Here is a 17,396-nt window from a genome sequence, read left to right as displayed (position 1 = left end):
TGCAGTCCCTGGCACGTAGCAAACACTATATAAAATGCTAGCCATTTTTGCTATTGTTACTATTATTAACATTATTAATGATTTGATTAATATTATAAAGTATATAACTTTCCCTTTCTAACTCAAGAGAATTTATATGAGATAGCTCATCAGGCCTTATAGTTGGTATTTATTTAAGAAATATTATTTTGAGATTAAACACTTTTTCAAACCACTAATGATATTCAGTTATTTAAAAATCTTCCTTTTTTTAGAATTTCAATGTTATTTTAATTTTCTTCTTTCGTCATTTAAGCAGATTAAAAAATTAAATGAAAATATAGAAACACAAAGAAGGAGACACATGCTTTGTAGTTCTATTGTCAAATTCTTTCAAAATATTTCGTGACAGGGCAGAGTACTATTACTGAAATCATATAACCCATATGAAATCAATAAACATACTTCATCAACTAAAATATCAAAGTCTAACAACAGTCATTTAATTATGCACATTTCCTTACCATTAGGAGCTCCTGGCCTAGCTAAGCCGAAGAACAACACGCCTCCATATCCACAGGGGTAATGGTCCCTTCTGGTCTAGTTTGAAATTACTAAATGGGTAATAAAAATGTTTTTCTTGCAGCTGCATAGACTGTTCTTCAATTTGCCACACAATAGTAATAATATTTTTTCTTTAGGCACTTTAAAATGTTCACCTTATAATAAAATGTATCTAAAACAGAAACAAAGAAGAGTTCTAGCTAAGAAACTCAACATTCTAAACAATGCAATTTTAACTTATTTTTTAAAGTATAAGCGAATTATACATTATGTCATGTCTGTTGAAACTTAAATGATTTCAAATTCTTTTAGAAGCATAAAACTCCAGTATTCTCTAGATATTCATGGGTGACTATTTTAGTGAAGAAAATTTACTGATTAGTTAGTTGTCTTTGTTTCTGATCCTTGTTTAAACACGCATATGTCCTCATCAAATCTATCCAATCTGTGATTTGAGAGCAAATCTATTGTGCTATGATTTTTCTTTCTTGTGAACTGCTTTAATAGCACATTATCCCAGTTTTCCTCTTACCTCCAGGGCTAAATTATCTTCTTTATTTGTTCTAATTATTTGTTATTTGTTTATTTCACAAGTAACATTTATTTTTGTTTGAATTTCTAATTTTATTGCTAAGATTTTTTAGATATGAAGTTGACCTTCAAAATCTAGACCTTAACTTCTTGTCTATATGTATTTGCTATTTATAGTATTCTCTAGCTTTCCTTTGGAAATTTCATTCATTGATTTCATTTTAGCTATTGATTTTTGTGTAAATGATTCTGAAACCTTTTTAGGGAAGGTAACCTAGCTACAGTAGTTCATGTGCAAAATGCTGAAAAATTTTTATTGCAAGCTCAATATTAAGCAGACTGATTCTAAAACATTTAAATTTTAGCTGTATAGACATACAGTAACAACAAAATAATTGGAGGAAATAGCCCCCCACCCTCTATTAGCCATATTTCATTATGAGACCTGTGTTTAATTCTGTGCATCACATTTAAAAAACATTAGAGAATGACCAGCAGAAACAGAGGAGAATAACAAGAATAGTAAATATTTTATCATCATTTCATTTGAAGAGAAGTTGGGCAAAAGTATGGGTGCTTGTAGATGAGTAACGTAGGGCATGAAAATAGCTGTCTTCATGTATTCAACAGAATGAACTTGTGTCTAAAACAGTTGTATTTCAGTATTTTGTTTTTTGTTGTTTTTTTATTTTAGTAGTATAATATTCTGTTCAAAATAAATATATGAAAGAAAAATGTTAGAGTTGATCTGCTTTATGTGAAGATGGATGAAAAGTCCAATGTCAACTTTAGTCCTCTGATCTTTCTTTGTCTTCTGGTTTATCTCTTTCCACTGATCATTAGTGCCACTTCCCTCCAAGGTCAGCCTTTGCTTTTGGAGGAGACTCTGGATTTCATTTCCCAAAAATCCTCTCTCCTTATGGTTCTGTTAGAATTTTCTAATAAAAGGTATTCATGCAAGAAATGGAAAGTAGAAAAGAAGAGGGAACCATTAATCTCCACACACAGCGGCCGACAGATATGTGGACAAATAGGAGGTTGAAATAGCTTCTAAGGCAGACCTTGAAACTGATTTTCTTCACGCTGTAGACTGAGAAAGTTGATAGGAGCCTTCTAGAGGTTCTTAAGGAATGTAGTGCCTCTGTGGAGTGTTTCTGAGAATTCACATTAAAATGAAGGTTGAGGTTGTAAGTAGAAAGTTCCTTAACTTTCACATTCACAGTTCTATATAATAGCTGTTTAGGTTTCCAATTTTCTACTCATAGTCTTTCCTACACAGAACATAAAGTAGCTTGTCTTCCTAGTCCAGCAATGTCTTCAACACATAACCCAAATTAAAACATTAGTTCAATAAATATTTTGATAAGCAAAGTCTTCCACACATAGCTTCTCAACCACTATCTGGACATATTTCCTCAAAAAAAAAAAAATAGAACTTTACCCCTTCTAAATGTGTGCTATGAATTTCCTTTACTTGTACTTTACTCATGGTATTTCTTTTGTCTGCAGTCTCTGGTATCTAATTTTAAATGACACTTCAGTTTTCAAATTAAATTCATCCATGAACAAAAGAAGAATACCTTATATCTTTTCATAGCATCTTTTGTCTCATTTGAACTTCCATATTCATCTTCTGAAGGTTATGTAATATCATCATAAACTCCCTTATATTGCACAATTAGTTATTTTTTTTAATGTCTTTGTGACTGGTCTTTATAATTCTATTGCAAACTCTTCTGTGACAGGGAAAAGCTTTCCACTGTAATTTATCTTGGTCCCACAAAGTATCTAGTACTTTGCAATACATAAATTAATTCCCATTGCTCCTTGGATACTTTTTCAGGATTGTGATTCTTATCACTCTTGTATTCAGTCAGCAAGATTATGCATGGTTTTCCTGTAGCTTTCTTTCCAATCATATTTTCTACCATTATTTTCCCCACTCACACAGTTTCAGCCACACTAACCTGCTTACTGTTTTGGACTACACAAAGTATACTATAACCTGATGACCTTTGTGCTTGCTTTCTCTTCCCTAGGTCAGAAATACTCTTCTACCAAATACTTATATCTTTTCTTCTCTGACTCATTCATATCTCTGCTCAAATGTCACTTCCACAGAAATCTTTTTTCTGAATATTTATATAAAGTGGCACTGCCTTCAGAACTCTCCATTCCCTTATACTGCTTTATACCCTTTATAGTACTTATTAGTTCATGGCTTTATTATGTATACATACAGTTGTTATTGCTGTGTGTGATATTAATCACCATTAATATCCACCATTAATCAGGTATGTACATAGGCTCCTTGGCAGCACTTTTTTAAACTTCAACAGAGACCAAGGTAACTGTAGTGTCTGCCATTGTGTTGGATGATGATATTTACCGCTGCTGGTGCCGCATGCACAGTTAAGTGCATGGTACGTATCAGACATGGTTCCAGGTGATGAACATACATATTTAACTTATCTTTTCAAAACCGTTGCACATTTTCTGTTATTTCCATTAAAATGATAAAATAAGGTTTAGGGGTGTTAAATAATTTACTCATGAACAACAGGCCGAACACGGCACAATGGGGGTTTTAAGTTTACTATTGTCTTACTCCAAATTTCATGCATTGTCTAATATGCTAATGAATATAGAATGATTATGTTTTACCCATAATAACAAGTCAGATGTCTTATAAGCAGAACACTTGAAAATATAGATTACTTGACAGAAATGGATCTTATAAACCTAACACATAGATGGTATCAATAAAATAAAGAAAAATTTGGTCCTTGGGCTTTTCGTCGTCGTCGTCTGTTTACTTTACTCTCGCTTTCTAGCTGGGGTTACCAGCATGGCCTGACACAGTTTGCAATGTTTATGCTGGAGACAGAAGCAGTGGCAACAGAACTAGTTAGAAGCTACCGTGCTCAGTCAGTAGCCATAACAGCTTGAAGTCACAAAACTAGGGCACAAAAATTTCCTAGTCATTGGAAGAGCAGCTGCCCTTTCAGAGTCTAGTACTTTAAACAGCCATACACATACACCATCCATTTGTCCTTCAGAGCCATCAGAGCAAAAGAACAGAGGAAAAGCACAAACTTTATGTGGTTTATGGTCATGATTTTGAAATACCTGCCATTTCTCATGGTTTCTAGCTAGCTGCATGCCTTTTACCTTTACCAACAATACTTTATATAACCCATAAACTTGAGTTTACTTTGGCAGAATAAATATAATTTAACTATTTTTTTTCTTTTCTAAGTCATCAAAATAAAGTTCAAGTTATAAATGTTTTTCCTCAGGACTATTATGTCATGCATTAGTGTTAAAATTTGTTTTGAGTGCTGTCTTTCTTTTTTCTTACATTTCTAACTTCGTGTTACTCATTTTTACTGTCATGTGTGTGTGTGTGTATATATATTTGTGTGTATATATGTATATATATTTATGTATATACATATGTATTCTGAGTAATGAGTTTAAGTTCATATATATATATATATATATATATATCTCAAGTTGAAATTTATCAAAGTTTGACTTTTAGAATTTCTGGGTAAATTGATAAGAAATGAAGTCAGAATGGGCTTGAAGAACAGCCACCATTGATGCCTAATATTCACAAGCAATAAGAAGCATTGAAAGCTTAGCTAGAGAGAACATTCTTTTTATTCCTGCTTTTGTTTTTCTTTACTTGTTCTGTCCCTGAATTAGGCTCACAACTCTTTAAAGGCAGTGTTTGTGTTCTAAGTCACATCCATTGATGAAATGTCAATCTACTAGCTAAGACTCAAAATTGATTTTGAGTCAAGGAGTTTTAAAAATTTACTTTTAATTCTGTTTAGTGTCATACACAAGAAGGATACACAGAATGAATTGATAGAGATGTATAATAAATAGTAATACTGTTAGCATAGGTAGTTAGCTAGTTATTAATAAGGAAGAAAGCAAAGGGAATAAGATGTTAAACTTAATAAACTGGGAAGCTGATCAGATATTAGGACAGCATTCCATTAAGCTTACTAGGAAGCTATAGCATTTACAGACTGATTCACACACTCCAGGGGACTGCTGCAGGAGAGATTTAATCCTGGAAGCAGACAGGAAATCTCCCCAGGGGTGCTGCTGGCTGGTACTGAATTATCGGAGAGAGGAGGAGGGGAAAACTCCTCTGCTGGCACATGTGTAATAGAAACCAGACAATAGAACTTTTTGACATGGGCAATAGAGGCCAAAATGGTGCATTCAGAGGTGATTCCACTTTTGTACATGGATATCAAAGAGCCAAAATGGTGACATAAAGTAGCAGAGTCAGGTATGGGAAAAGCTGGAGAAGTAGTCAGATTGGATAGAGGGCACAGAGTGCCAGTAGGTACCAGAGAAGGATTAGTCTGGGAGAGGGCCCGACTCAAGCCCTGGAAGGATCAGTATGTTGTGCTGGACGGTTTGAAGGGCACCTTGGTTATCACCGAGAACCAAGAAAATATATGGAGGATTACCAGAAGCTTCAGAGCAGTTGCTACCGGAGCCTGCCTGCCCGCTCCATCCCCAAGGGTGTTTTATTTCCCTTAAATTCCAATAGCATCTTGCTACCACACTGAAACTTTTCCACACCTCTGTCAAGTGAAATTCCTTTCTCTGGACACCACAAAATAATTTGTTTTCCTGGTAACAATATTATAATAAATAACTATTCACTCATGTAACTGTAGTTTAACTACATACAACTTTTAATAGTTAGGGTTTTATAAATTATCCACAATTAAATACGTATTTATAACAGTTTCAAAGACTAATTAAGCATAATCACAGAGTATCCAATGAGAATTAAAACTTTTAAGTGTTCATTTTAGACACAGTTCATTTCTTCTATTCAGATGCTCTTCAGTTATGTTTCCCATTTAGGTTTTTATATCTAAATTTAAGATCATTCAATTTTAAGAAATGTGTCCTGCTTTTTTGTTGATGAAAAAGATAATAATAATACTCATCTACTTAAAAAGCATTTCATTGATTTTAAAGATGTTTTCTTTTATATATTTTAATTTTACTTTTATTAATTCTATTGATCTATTTCTAAAACACAAAGGTATATAAAATCACAACACATACACAAAATCTACTATTAAAATATATCATTTTGCCCTGGCTGGTGTGGCTCAGTGGATTAAGTGCCAGCCTGCAAACCAAAGGGTCTTCGGTTGAATTCTCAGTTAGGGCACAGCCAGGGTTGCAGACCAGGTCCCCAGTTGGGGGTGTAAGAGAGGCAACTATACACTGATATTTCTCTCCCTCTCTTTCTCCCTCCCTTCCCCTTTCTCTAAAAGTAAATAAATAAAATCTTAAAAAAAAACTATCCTATAAACATAGATCTAAAGGATTTTCATTGTAACTTGTAAGTTGTCCCTAAGTATTTAATGATTCAAGTCATTTAATCAATAAAATATCCTTCTGTGATAAGCAATACTGCTACACTGTGGAAATAGTTCAAAAAGGGCTTCCAGTGTGATGTCAGAAGAAGGAAAAGCCAGAAACTTTTTTACCTTTTTGCAAAGCCCAGACCAAAAACAACAGCAACAAAAGATCAGTAATTTACTTCTGTTCAAATGAGAAAAAATTCTGATTGTTTATGCATATGAAAGTCTCACTTTGTTATAATAATTTGCACATAATGAATGAATATAGTAAAATAGCTATATTTTCTGATGAGGTAAGAGTCACATTATAGGACTAATTTCTTACTATGTTTTCCTTTTAGACATTTCTTTTAATGTGATTTCTCTGTTAAAGGTATACTTGTGCTTAAGAATTTTTAACAATATTTTTTTAAAAAGGCATAAAAAGAAGATGGATCAATTATAGTTCACGAGAAACATGACAAATCATTCTTTGCCTGAAGGGAAATCCTGTCTGCTTTTTGTTTACAAGGAAGAGTAGAGATGGGTAGATCATTACCTTAACAGAATGCTTTCAGAAATGTAATGTACAACCAGATAAATTCAAGGAAATAAATAAATTTTAATAGAGTATGAGATGTTCCCCCCAGGCCCCAAGTTACTCTAAATATATTAACATTATGTACAGAGCTACATAACATGATCCATGAAGTAATATCTGCATTTGACTTGTTTGCTGCTATATTCTTAGTTCTTAATATAGCATCTTTCTCAGTTTAGACACATAATAAGTGTTTGAAAGAATAAATAGTTGCATATATTAATAATTTGAAATGTATTACACATTTTAGCAATTTAAATGAAATGTTATAAATATTAATACTTGCAAGTGACATATATTATCCTGTTCCACAGGGGAAAGTGGTGGAAGGAAAAAGGAGACAAATGTATTTGAACAATAAAATTTTTTTTAATTTAAAAAAGGAAAAAAATATTTATATTGTGCCTAATTTTACTTTTCATACTTCTTTATTTAAATATATTTATAAATACATGCAAACATACAAGATGCACACATGATCTTTAGAGTTCTTTAACTTTTTTATCAGCTATTTCAAAGCTATTCCACAAGTAACACATTCTATCTACTATGTGTATATATATTTAAGTTTTCAGTGGATCTATTTTATATTCAAGGTTTATATTTAATATTTTTAGTACTTCAAATGAAAATTATTCTTATTTAAATTCAGACTTCATTGAAAGGTCACCATTTTATCAAGGGATAAGTATAAAACCTGGTGGCACAACGTAAAGGGCACATACTAATGCAACACTTAACACCAGACCAGATGTATTCTCATATATGATTGGAAATCACACAAAGCAACACATTATAAATGACTAAATATTGCTAGATAATAGTAACTAGAAATCACCAAAGATCTGAAGAATGGGATTCAGATCCTGACCTCTCTAAGTAAATTCAACAAATAGTATACTTTGTGGTGGGACTTACTCTAATAAGCACTTACATCTCTTTTTGTTGTCTTTTTTATGTAAGATAATGTTTATTTCAGAAAGATCGAAAGGTATGGTAGTTGTTAGTTATATAATTCACAATTAGTAAATGGTCTTTCTTAAAAATAAGAAAGACTAAACACTTTTTAAACAAAATGAACTATTTTATCAATATGAAATCTAAGTAAATTTATTTAAGACTGAATAAATTTCAAACCACATATTCTAGTACTCTAATCACTTGTTGAACATAATTTGCATTTTAATTGGATCTAAAACTAAAAGAACAGGAAGAGATTTCCAAATACATGGATAAATATAGAATTCAGTTTCTGCTCCCATTCTATTTGAAAGGAAAATAAGCTGATTATCAATTTATAGAGTAATGTTTCTATATTTCTGGTGTATGGATGATTAATAATAACTAAACAATGAGGAGACAGACGATAACATGAAATGTAGAAGAAAGTACATACTTTTCAAATAAATATTTTGTAATTGATCTAGAAGAATATTGATGAAGTTAAAAATAGGGTTTATTATATCTGTTTACTGATTAAGACAAAGACTAATAGATTTACATAAAGAAAAAAAGAAGTACTAAACTTCGCAACAGCATGGATGGAACTGGAGAGATATCTAGCGTAGCCAGGGGCGAAGTTTGATCTCACCTATAAGCGGAATACCAAAATGCAAAGAAGAAGAATGGCCACTAAGAAATGGGGGGGGGGGAGGGGGGGGGGGGGGGGGGGGGGGGGGGGGAGGGGGAAGGGGGGGGGGGGCAGAGACAAATGTATTTAAAAAGTAAAAATAGAAATAGTCATATGTATCTGCATTGAAAGCATATATTAATCAAAAGAAAGGTTGTATTGTTAAGTAGTAAACTCTATGTACCCTAGTTTACATTTTTTAAAAAATACACATTTTCCACATTTACATATACACTGGTATTATGATCATTGTTATCATATTAACTTTCACATGTTAATAAAATTTCTTATGAACATGTTCTGTTCATAAGAAATTCTGAGTGGGGCAAAAGTAGGTTGATAGCTGTTTGTGAAATACGCTGTTTATTGTATTATTATTAATTATTGTTATTATTTTCCATATGAACAACTGTAAACCTACTTTTGCCTCACCATCTATAGACAATTAGGATGTTGTGTTAGTTAGCTAGTTAAACTTGCTATGTCATATGTGCTGACATATCATTTGTGGATGTACTGATGTACTTTCTTCATCTTAAATAATGTGGCAAGTTTCATTTTCTTCATTATTCAGAGATATTGTGTGGAAGGATATCATTAAATATTGAAAACTTGAAAATCTAAACTATTCTCAAAGATATTAATGCTTGGTTTGTAAGTGGCCAACATTGTGATGTGCATATAAATAGTCAACTACAACAAGCAAAAAGCTCTTAGTTATTTGTGATGGTTTGGTTGTCAGTAGATTGAAACGTCACTTGGCATAGGAAAGAATATTTTACTAGCATGTTTGGAATAAAAAATGGAGTTTGATGAACTCTCTTGAAATTCATCACTGTAAATTGACACTTCTTTTTTTTTTTACTTTTCAAATAATAGAATACTCTGAAATTTATTACCTTATTTTATTTCAAGGAGGCAAAAATATGAGTGATATATTCTAGCTTAGTACAAATAAAACTTAGTAATAACCATACCTTCAACTAAACAACACAAAGATCTATAAACTCATAGTAAATGTGTTCTTTGGCAGCCTTATCAATAGAAATGGGAATTGGTTAAGCTTCAGGTTCCAGGCCAAAATTTAAGAAATGTCCTGATATATCAATGGATGGAAAATGTACCAATTACAATAATCAGCTTGGGTAAACAGGATAACACAGGCCAATCATTAATTCTTCATTTAATGGTATTCAATATTAAACATTAGTATTGTAGAAAATAGATTTATCTAAATAGCCAACAACAGAAACTTATATAGCAATCTAGAGTTCCCTTTAATCTTGTTTTTTTAAAGTCAATATAATTCATATGTAAATTAGATTTTAAAAATTACATGATTTCCTGGAAATATTAATTTTCATTACTTATTGTTGTTTTAACTCAAAACCACGACTAATAATAAGATTTTGTGCAGACTATTTGAGTAACAATATCATATTCACATTTCTTGAAGTTTATAAAACTATTTATGAGAGTGTAGAACAAATACCACCTAGATTTAAAGAGAAAAACTGGTCAAATTCTTGGCATAGATATTGTAGAATTAATTCTAACTAGACAGATAAACTAAACTAGTTCTTTAAAACATTGTCTGAAAGCCTAGGATCTTATTAATTTTGTCCAGAATATTTTTCCACGAGTGTGGCTTTAATTTTGACCAACAGTCTCACTTTTTAACTAGTTTATTTCAAAAGTTCCCATTATCTCCTGATCACTGAAGGCACTTAACATTTCAAAACCTCTTGAGCAAAGAAAGTACAAAGGAAAAAAATGCACTAAAAATCATAAGACTGACTTTTTAACTAAGTTTAATAAAACCATGTGTGTTTGAGCAATTAACTTGAGATCTCTCTCCTTAACTCTAAAATGATGACATTTGTTTGAGACCATATTGGTCCCTTTCAGTCTATAATTTTACAAATATCTTGTTAAATCTAGAAGTTCATGGAATATAAATGCATTCTTAGATAATGTGAACAAATGCCATCTTATAATTAAGTAATAAAAACAATGTTATCTCAAGTAGAACATTATAACAGTTGGGAATCAACTGATGATTACAGAAGAATAAATAAACTTTTCCTGCTTCCATATGTTTTGTTTTATAAAAGCATCATTATAGAGATATAATTCACTTACCCTAAAAGTCACCAATTTAAAAAGTGTATAGTTCAATGTTTTTTTTTTCAGTATATTCACAGAATTTTGCATTCATCACCATATTTTAGGACATTTCCATCACTTCAAAAGCAACCTTGTACCTACCTACTAACAATCAATACTCATTCCACCTGCCAAAGTCACCAGTCTTAGGCATTCAATAGCCTACTTTTTGTTTATATAAACTTTCCCATTATGGGCGTCTCACAGAAATGAAATCATACAATATGTGGTCTTTGGAGGCTGGCATCCTTTGCTTGGTGTAATGTTTACAAGGCTCATTCATGTTATAGTTTGTGCTGGTACTTCATTTGTTTTTATGGCCAAATTATACTGCATTGTATGCATATACCTCATTTTATTTATACATTCATCAGTTTATGGGCATTTGAATTATTTATATTTTGAGTCCATTATGCATAATACCTCTTTGAATATTTTTATGGAACCTTGTGTGGACCTAATAATATTTGCATTTCTACTGGGTATGTAATCAGGAGCAATGTTACATGATGTTTTTATGTTAAAGATTCTGAGGCACTGCCAGACTGTTTCTCAAAGTAGTTGCACAATTCAAATGAAGGTTCAATTTCTCTACATCATTCGCAAACACTTTTTTTATTAACTTTCTTATTGATAATAGCCATCCTAGTGGATATGAAGAGATATCTTGCCATTTTGACTTGCATTTCCCCAATGCCTCTTAAAACTGAGCATCTTTCCATGTCCTTATTGGAATGTATATCTTATTTGGAAAAATATCTATTCAGCTCTTTTGCCTATTTTTTAAATTGGGTTATTTGTCTTTTTATTGATGAGTTGTAAAAGTTCTTTTTTTAAAAGATTTTATTTATTTATTTTTAGAGAGGGGGAGGGAGGAAGAAAGAGAGGGAGAAAAATATCAATGTGTGGTTGTCTCTCACGCACCCACTACTAGTGCTCTGGCCTGCATCCCAGGCATATGCCCTGACTGGGAATCAAACCAATGACCCTTTGGTTTGCAGGCGGGCATTGAATCCACTGAGCCACGCCAAGGCTAAAGTTCTTTATGTAGTTCTAAAAGGTCTCATCGCTTTTCACTTCTTTGATAGTATTCTTTGAGGACAAAGATTTTTACTTTTGACAGTGTCCAACATATATATTTTTTTCTATCATTGATTGTGCTTTTGGTATCATAACTGGTAATGAAGAAATAATTGACCAATATAAAGTCACAAAGATTTCCACATGTGTTGTCATATATGAGTTTCATGGACTGAGCTCTTACATCTTGTTCTGTTATTTTTTTTAGTTAATTTTTAAAAGGCATAAGATAGGAGGTACAGATTTATTCTTTTGTGGGTGGAAATTTATATATTGAGGATCAGTGTGTCGATATACTAATAAGCAAGTGGGAATTTTAATAAGGATTGCATTGAATCTAAAGATCAATTTAGGGACTGGTGCCATCTCAACAGTATTAAGTTTTCTGATCCATAAACATGAGGTATCTTATTTTTTAAGTCTTCTTTAATTTCTTTCAAATGTTGTTAGCTTTAAGGAGATAGGATTTATGTTTTTATTAAAATAATTCCTAAGTGTTTACTCTTTTTGATGTTACTACATGTGGAATTGTAATCTTCATTGTATATTTTTATTGATTACAGCAACAAATGAGACTTTTATTCAACCTTATTTCTTTTGCTTGATGATTTTTATGACAAATGCTTTCTCAATAATTTTAATAAAAATCTAAGTCTTATCTCAACAATTTTGTCTTCAAGGAAGAATTTTCCTGATGTTCTAAGAGGAAATATATTCTTGATTTATAAGTGTTCAGTGGCTTTTTAATAGTACAAATATGACAATTATTTTACTCTAATTTATACTATTAGCCTAATTGGAATTAGTTTTTCTATACTGGCTAATAAAAATGTATTACACTTAATATATGCCTTTTTCATATCATATGATGAACAAATTTATAATAAGCTATATATTCATCCTTTAATTTCTCCTCAAATGACTGATTAGGTGTGGGAAATATGCTACCCTTGGAATTTTTAGTTCATTCACACCATGGAAAACACATGGCTTGGAATGGTGGAAGGCAGTTCTCCAACTCAATCCAAACATTTGCTATTATTAAGATTAGTAGTTGCTTTAATAATAAAAGAACACAAATGTTCATTGTGATATTATTTACAATTTATGTAATATTATATAGGTTAAAAAAGAGAACAAACTTGTTCTGTGGATATTAATTTGAAAGTAAGCTTGCCATTTTTAGTGAATAAATACATATTGCATTTGATTGTTCTTATTGTCAGCCAAATTATTTGTTATGATTAGCCCCTAACCCTGGCCATCAACTTTAGGGTGTTTTATGTTTGTTTACATATTTCTTTTAATGCAAATCTTTGGAAAGACTAGAACACTCAAATTCACTTCATTCAAAAGCAACATTACACTGTATAAAATTTGAGAGCTAATGGTTATTATCAATATGTGGATGAAAAGTAGAAAATTTTTTCTATAATAAAAATGAAAAAATGAAGGTGATTAGGCAGAAAAATAAAATTATCATCTTTTTAGCCACATAGAGCATAATGATTAGTTCCTTGACTTCTCTCTCTCTCAATATAATGTTTGACACTTTACATGTGTATATATACACACATATAAATTTATATACATTTATATATATTTCTTATTTGAATATATATTTTTATATATTTATAAATTATATACATAAAATTTTGGCCTTAATCTGAGGAAAAACAATGTCAAACATGACCTATGTTAAGTACTTTACAAAGTATAAAGTACAAAGCTAATGAAAGACATTATTATATTTTTATGAATACACCTATGTTTACTTCTAATCTTGAAAGAGCAGGTATCCTTTCTACTATTTAAGGCTAATTCTTACACTTGCCTTCTTGATTAACCCTCATCTATTACTAGAATTTTTGTTTTCTATTACATAGCTTCTTTCCTAGATTGTCAATTTTTTCTTTGCACTGACACAATCTAACCAACATGTTTTTCTCTCTCCCTACTTTACAGTGCAATCTTCATGTCGTTATAATGATTAACATTGAGAATTGGTTGAAGGGAGATGACTCAGCATAGTTGACTTAGGCCTTATAGTAATGAAAGGAAGACCAAGTTTGGCTGGAGATTATACTTCTGAGGGATTTGAGAGTATTCAGGAATTACGGAACACATGTCTTTATCCTCTGCCCATCTCCTTCTCATTCTTTCTTCCCACCCTGCGCTCACAACTCAAGACAAACTGTCTAATGAAGAATTAGCAGTCTACACAGTAAGACCACAAAAAATTTAATAGGATATTTTAATCTGGGCCTCATTATTCAAAAATATCCTACAAAGAAGGAGAAGGGTCTATCAGGAGTCCAATACAAAATACTTGCTGCGTACCATTACTAAACAAATGAATAGTTATAAAGTTCTTTTTAATCTAGACAGAAAAAAATGGGATGATTCAGCAGGCACCAAGAGGGAGAGGCTGCAGGATGAGGTCCCAGCTGGGGGCACAGTGAGTCCTCCAGGCCCTTATAGCCTGGAGCACAATGTAGAAGCAACGGTTACAACTGGGGGCCTGGAGGCAGCGCAACTGTCTCTAGGGTATTAAGAAATGTTGTAATAATATTTCTGTATCTAAATAAGAGTCACCTAATTTCAAACACCATTAGATTTCTTATTGAGGCATATTTCATATTGATTGGCTACTACTATAGGAGATTAGAAAGTAGTATAAACAACTGGGTATACATTTTAAAAGTTAGAATATGACTGTATTTCAAAAAAACTAAAAACCATGACTCACACAAATGTATATTGAACACATGCCAAATAATTTATATACCTTATGAACGAGAGGATCAGCAAGATGGTGAAACTAGTTTAATGAGACCAAAGTCACTCAGAAAAACAATACCAAAGTAAATTTACAAAATTAAAGACAAAACTGTTTAATGTCATAAAAAAAATAAAACTTTAACACTAAGGTTTATCTTTTGCACAGGGCAGAAATCATCTGAAACTATTATTATTCTGAAAGTTAAGTAATTTTACAGAGCTTAAGCCCTAATCAATAGAAATGATAATTCAAACAAAGGGAAATTCTCCTTGCAAATTAGATGATTCTTCAATGGTAACTATCAGACAATTACAATGATAAACGGTCATCATATGTCTTATTTATAAGTGCCATATAATAGTTCTTAGCAATATTGAGAGCAGAGAGGATAAGGCATTATCATTTCTTCACAATTTCACCACAATATTATTAATAGATTACTATTAGCCATACAATGTTCTAACTATTTACATATGCTAACTATAACAAATTTAATCCTAACAATGCTATGAGATACATAGTATCTTTATAGTCAAAGAAGCTGAGGCACAGAAAAGTTAATTAACTTGCTGAACTTCACTCAAATAGTAAGTGGTGGAGTCAGAATTCAAATTAGGGACATTAGCTTCAAAGTCTGTAGTTTTAACCATGCTCTGTACTGCCTTTCACCAACTCTCCTCCTTAAACCCTGATTCCTGCTCAACAGTATTTGTGCCACAAGAGCAGTTCTCATCCCATCAGTGTTTCCTGAAATCACCTCCAAGGTTTATAGAACAATAATAATGGCGATGGTGGTGACAGAGATGATGATGATGGTTCTCTTCAAATCTGGCACTTAAAAATGTTATAAGTATAAACATATCATAAGAATGTAATTTTGTGTTGGTCTGTCATAGACACTCTTAAAAATGAGAAGTTTCTCTATAACTGCAACATCAAGACAAAAATCCTAGCAACTATGCTCCAAACCAGATCACTAGCAACTCCAATGTAGAAATTACTCAACCTCTATTGCAATGTGAATTTAGCCTCCACTGACACAGAACAGCTGTGACAGAGTTGACCAGTGACCAGAGTTTAAAACCAGAGTTGTACTTTCCTATCTCAATTTTCTGCAGTGTTTAACACCAGTGAACACTTTCACCTTTAGAGTCCTCCTGACTCTGCATTTTGAGACAATCATCATTGCTATTTTCCCTTCTCACTTACTCTTCACCGAACCTGACTTCACCCGTCTGCCGAGAGTTCACTACAGTTAAATCTCTCATGTTTCCCACTTCAGATGTTGCATTAGCTTCTATTTCTGGCTCTTTCATTTTAAAATATTTTATCATGTAATGTTTATAATTTGTAATATTTTCAAATATTTTATTTTTTAACTTTATTTTTATTGTTTACATCCTTACAGAGGTCTCCATCTTTCCTCTTTTGCCCACCTTCTCCCAGCCCTTGCCCACCCTTCCCTCAGGCCATCGCTGTTCTTTGAGAATAGGAAGAATGTTGTGTTTGTAACACATGTATTTTTGGAATATACGTATCATATATGTATGTACCCCTAAAATACATTGTTTAGTTTTGCTTGTTCTACAGCTTCATAAAAATTATATTAAATCATAATTTTTTAAAAAGGTTTTATTTACTTTTAAAGAGAGAGGAAGAGAAAAAGAAAGAGAAATATCACTGTGCAAGAGATACATGATCGATCACCTCTCATATACTCCAAACTGGGGACCTGGCTTGTAACCCAGGCATGTGCCCTGACTGGAACTGAATCGGTGACCTTTCCATTCACAGGCTGGCACTCAATCCATTGAGCCACACCAGCCAGAGATAAATAGTTTCAATGGAGATAAAATAGCACTTTATTATTTGCTTTTATTTAGTTAGATGGTTAATTTTCTTAAGTCTGAATCCGATTAAATCTATTTTCATCAAAACATCCTTTAGTCATTCCTGACAAACTAAAATACATATAAACTGCTAGTATACAGTGTTTTTATAACCTGTTGTATACCTCCTTTTCTAGTCATATCATTGGATTTCCTTTAACTTCTGCTATTTCGCCATGCTAGACACTTGCCTCTCCAGACCATCCATGATTATTTCATCATTCTCTCCTTACACATTAGTTTCCTTCTACCTAGAGCCTTTTACTCCTTCCATCTTTGTGTCTTCAAACTTTCTAATTTGCAACCCTAAAATATACCTTCTTGAGGAAGTGTCCCATTGCATAGCCCCTAGGCACACAGAAAACATTTTTTACTACACTTTCTTGTAATCTTGTCCTTACATTGTAGAAGAATTTATTAGATTGTATGTGTATTATCCTTCTTAATTTTCATTAGACATTAATTTTTTAAAAGCTAAAGGTTATTATAGGTTTTCTCACCTAAAACATGATAAAATATTGTTTTTATTGAATGATTGATCAAATGAATGAATAATAGAATGAGAAAAATAGAATGAGGGGAAAAAAGGGAATAAAATCCTGCAAAATATTTGGAAAGGATAGAAATGAACAGCATTAGATTTTGGAAATTTGTCCTCACATTGAATTTGAAATGACTGCCTTTCATCAAAACGGCAGGACAGAACTTTAGGAAAGATTTGTTGCATGTATTAGTTTCAGATACAATTACAAGCTGGGATTAATTAGACTATGCCAACTTG

At 32.1% G+C, this 17,396-nt stretch overlaps 1 protein-coding gene across 2 annotated transcripts in view; it reads left to right on the top strand.

Annotated features, from left to right (window-relative positions):
* KLHL1 (kelch like family member 1) overlaps nt 1-17,396 on the top strand; it is a 340,901-nt gene that overhangs the window by 151,502 nt on the left and 172,003 nt on the right. The gene's annotated exons all lie outside the window — the stretch shown is intronic.

This window comes from Pteronotus mesoamericanus, unplaced genomic scaffold, assembly GCF_021234165.1.
Source record: "Pteronotus mesoamericanus isolate MK-2021 breed Mesoamerican mustached bat unplaced genomic scaffold, CSHL_Meso_final contig_94, whole genome shotgun sequence".
Taxonomy (NCBI): Eukaryota; Metazoa; Chordata; class Mammalia; order Chiroptera; family Mormoopidae; genus Pteronotus; species Pteronotus mesoamericanus.
Note: the sequence above shows the minus strand (reverse complement) of the source record. Positions and strands in the feature narration are given on the sequence as shown.